A 5,054-nucleotide genomic window follows, 5' to 3' on the forward strand; every position below is an offset into this window, starting at 1 on the left:
GCAGGTGGATCTCTGTGAGTTCAAGTCCAGCCTGGTCTACATAGTGAGTTCCAGGACAGCTGGGGCTACAGGGAGACCCTGCGTCAAAAAGACCAAAAAAAAAAAAAAAAAAAAAAAGAAATGAAACTATGGTATTTTTGAGAGGACTATTTTATCAATTACAAGAATTGAACATACCAGAAAGAATTCAGTTGTTCTCCTGGAATATAAGTCCATGATCCTTCATTATTCTGAAATCCAAAAAGCTCTGAAGTGGAATTTTTTTTCATAAATTTTCAGCAGCTCATTTGATGGTAAAACAGACCTAAGATAATGTGAGACTAGTCTTTATTCCTTCCCTAACCCATTTAAACATGTGTATATTGGCACTGTGCTACATAATACATTAAACAAAAGTCCTGTTCATTTTTGAAAATCTGAAAAAGTTTTATACAACTTGACCCCAGAGGTTTTATATAAGGAATGATGTACCTGAATAAGCATATTAAGTTCATGAATAAAACTAAATTCTTATCAGTGGCTCTGTTTAGGGATTTAATCAAGGTGAATGTAAACATCTCAATTTGGTAACTTTTTAAAGAGTACAATTCAAGAGGATACAAGGTTACTGAAAAGGAACTTTGTAGGGGATTGCTTAAAGTGGTAAACCAGGATCACAGCCCATAGGGAATACCTGTCCTTGTCAATTTAATGCAAATTACATTGAGCTTGATGTTGTAACAGGATAATAATCAGACAGCAAGCCAGGGAAGACCAAAAAAAGACTGTTTTCAGTCCTGATCATTCCTACCTCTTTCTGAGCAATACACCGTGTGGTTCTACCCTTTCTGTAACTGCTAATGTGCTCTGAAGGATCATTGTTCACAGTCTGTTGTCCAGGGTGGTGGGACACAGGAAGGTGTACACGAGAGCAGGAGAAATGATCCCAATCACTTCTGATTTTGACAAGTTGTTGAGCGTTTTCTTCACCAGACGGGGGGCACTGTAGTAGAGGAGCCTTACACCCCAGATCAGGGGTTCAGACATGACAGTTGACCCTCAATGGTAATGTTAAAGCCCCACTGTTTGGGTAGTTGAATCAAAACACACTAGTTGTAAAGTCACCGATAGAACACTGGATAGAGAAGAAAGAAAATAATAGTCAAGCAATTAAAACCAGTTTTTCTACTGAACTCTGTGGAGTAGGCTAGGCTAAGCAGTTATAGCAGGCCCACTCTCAGGATTCACAACCCACTCCTGGGATAGCAACATCAATCTACTCCCGAGGGCAGAGCCTTATGACCTAATCACCACTTATTAGTCCTCATTTCCTAATACTATTGATAAAGTTTCCAACACAAGATTTGGGGGTACACATTCAGACAGCAGCTGACAGTGACATCAGAGCTAAAAGTAAAAGCCGTGTCAGGCTATGTCAAAGTGTGTGTCCTTTCATGGGAGAGAATTTGAGCATAGGAACATATGCTTAGCTTTCCCCCAAACACATAAGAGTAGCTGTAGAGTGAGCAGGCAGGAAATGCTCTTTATGCCCCGTGATAACCTCCGTGTCTGTGTAGGGTGTCCCAGCTGTAGCAACCTCACTGAAAAACCCTAGTGATTAGCGTTATAGCAGGGAAAATTGCATAAAGGGTGACAGGTAATAGCATGGATACTTTAAACCTCAGTCTCTAGAGCCCCCAATTGTAAAAATTCTAATAGGAAGGAGCCCTAAAGCTCACATAATTCTATGCAGGGGGAGCAGTTGATTGGCTCAAGGGACTTGTCGTGGTCATAATTTTACTGCAGTGGTAGTTGTCAAACCCCAAAAGAAAACAGAGAAGAGAATAACTTTTTATGAAAATATTTCCTTTTCAAATATCCAATACTTGTCAACTTAGTTGGCACTGTGTTCCTTCGAGCATATGCCATCTTCTGGTCTGTCAAACCCATAACATTGGTGGGTGGCGAGATGATGTCATTGTTACTCAGCCTGTGTAGTAATTTCCACTCCCAGCCCTGCTCAGAGGAGACGATGGCTGGGAATGGGATTTAGACGAAAGACAAAAGTCACACTTCTCTTCCGTTTCGATCACAACACTCCTCTCTTAAGTGGGATAACAATTGTGCTGTCACCAACATTACACCATGCCATCTCCCTTGAAATAGCATCCTTTAAACGTGTGAGCACAGCTGTGAAAACAAAGCGTATTCTGCCCTGAGTTTGGTGCAATCCTACAGGTACAAACTGATTTTTTTTTAAGTAATATTAAAAATACAGCATAAAAAGTGACGCTACCGCAAGTGGCCAGGAGAACGCTCAGGAGCTCTGGAGGCCCTGTGAGACCAAGTCTGTGCTCTCATCATGATTCCTATGCCTGCATGAGTACCCACTGTAAGTCTGGGTAAAATGCCCTGGATAGCCAGGGAGCACCTCCTTGCCATGCTAACCTACCCTTGGTCCCCAAGATCTGGCTGAAACACGTCTCCTAGTGTCAGCTGTCAATTTGACATAGCCCACTTCAATTGGAGAATTGCCCTGTGGGCATGTCTGTAGGGCATTTTCTTGATTGCTGATTGATGTAGGAAGACCTAGCTCATCGTGGGCAGTGCCATGCCTAGACAGGTAGGCCTGGGATGCATAAGAAAGCTAGCTAAGCAAGTCAGAGGGAGCAAGCCACTAAGCAGCACTCCTCAATGGCTCCTGCATGAGCTCCTGCTCTGACTTCCTTCAATAACAGACTGTGGTTGAGAAACGTCAGCTAAATAAACCCTTTCTTCCCCCAAGTTGGTTTCGGTCAGTGTTTTATCATGGCAACAGAAAACAAACTAGGACAACATGCATCTCCAGTCGATAACCAAGAGGGGTACCAGTGCATGTTTCACACTCTACAGATAACATTTATTGTAGCTGATGTCAGGATCTGAAAGTTTCAACTATCTTTTACTACTAGTGATCCCAAATCTGGGGAAGCTGTCTGCCAAATAAATATAATAAATACACAATGATTAGATATTGTTGTGTAGCAGGATAAACCAAAAATTATCCTGATGTTACAATAAGTGTAGATGTTACATAGGTGGATAGGAAAGGATCAGATATGGCTGAAAGTGGCTTGCAGAAAGTTTGCTTCCTTTATTTTACAAAAACAAACAGAAATGCCTACTTGACAGTTACCGGAAGTGACTCTACCCATGCTTTCTATACAAAATGTATCTCTGGTAACCCTGGCATACTCAGCTGTAGAGTCAGAGGCAAAGAGCTCTGAGAGGTGGGGACTTCAGGATGCCCTCCTTCTAGACAAAAGAGTGGCTAGTAGCTGGATCCTTCTTTCTTGATCATTGATCTTATTGTCTTTTGTTGCGTTAGGTATGTGGTTCGCACCTATAATCCCAGCACTGGGGGTGGGACGGGGTTGAATGTTATCCTCAGCTACATAGAGTTTAAGGCCAACCTGGGATACACAAGACCCTGTCTCAGAAAAAAAAAAAAGCAGACCAAAGAGACCTCTTCAAGAGTATGTACCAATAGGCAGCAGCAGTGGTACCAACAAATCACTGATTCTGGGAATCCGTGTCTCTTTCCAAAATGGCAGAGATTCTGAGGTCTGCATCACAAAGTGAAGGAAGGCCTGGCTCTCAACAAAGTATCACAAACTGGGCAGTTTAAACATCAGAACAATATTTTTCTCCCAGATTTGTAGACTGGCAGCTCAGTCAGGCCTGGTTCCTCCCGAGTCCTTCCCCTTGGCTTCCAGATGGTGTCCTCTTGCGTCCTCACGAGGTTTCTCTCTGTGTCCGAGTCTTAATCTCCTCTTCTTATCAGGACACTAGCCAAACTTGCCACTGTAGTGAAGTCACTTTAGCTGGCTTGTCTCTTTAAATGGCCCTGCCTTCAGTCACATTCTCAGGTCCCTGGGGCCAGGCCTGCCACATGAATTTGGGAAGGTGAGGACAGTTCAGTCCCTGACAGGCAGCATGTTCAACAGTACAGGACTCTGAGCCCAGCCAACTCAGCCTGATGGACAGAACTGCAGGTGTGTAACTAGAGGGGGGTACTCAAGAATCTCAGGGACAGTTGCATGTGGATTTGACTTTAGGGCCCTAAGTTAAAATTCTATCACTAGCCTTCTGTGCATTTAAAAACCAGCTCTTACTGTCTTACACAAGGGACAAAGCTAAGAACTGCTATAGAAACATTTTTCCTTACTAAGAAAAAAGTAGATTTCTTCCTTCCTTTCTGCCAACAGAAGTTTCCAGAATGTAGGGCATTTCTTAAAATCCATACGAGGGCCTCATTAGTGTGCCTGTTTTGCAGACAAAAACTTCTGCCAGCGAGACTTTGGCAGAGCTAGCCTGTAAGTCAGAAATTCCAGACTTGTGAGACTCAGTGACACAGATGTGAGTGGCCACCTCTGCCGACATGTAGCTGTCTCTGCTGGGATCCCCAGCACTGACTGGCTGTACCCAGCAATCCAGCCCACCTCTGGCTGCCACGTTAGTAAGAGGGAGAGGAGGCCACAGTGGGTGTCCAGAGTTTGGCTGGACAACAGGAATCACACCACTGTGTAATTTTTAATTGAGCAGAAAAGTCTTAGTTACATCATTGAGGTGCGTCCACCATTAAATGCACTTGGTGTATTTTATATTATGTCTGACTTGCATGTGCGAAGCTGTGGATTCTTCCATGTTTAGTTAAACCTGGAGCAAGAAGACACAACTGAGTAAATACCAGCTACTCGATGCATAGGCTCCCGGCCCAAATATACATGACTTCAGTTTTCCCATTATTTGTAAGTCTTAAGAACTAAGATTTTAAAGCAATTCTACTAGCTTAAGGCAGCCTTACAATATCCGTGAGGTTAATATTAGTTATCAACTTGGCAGAGTCTATAATCACTTAAGAGACAAGCCTCTGGACATGTCTGTGAGGAATTATCCAGATTAGGTTAATTAAGGTGGGAGGACCTAACTAGGTGTCACCCTTTTCTAGGCTGGGACCCCAGACTGCAGACAAAGAAAGTGAGTGGAGCTGTAGCCGTCCTCCCTCTCTGCTTTCTGACTGCAGATGGCAGTGT

The sequence above is a fragment of the Nannospalax galili genome, unplaced genomic scaffold (assembly GCF_000622305.1).
Source record: "Nannospalax galili isolate Female #2095 unplaced genomic scaffold, S.galili_v1.0 scaffold72, whole genome shotgun sequence".
Lineage (NCBI taxonomy): Eukaryota > Metazoa > Chordata > Mammalia > Rodentia > Spalacidae > Nannospalax > Nannospalax galili.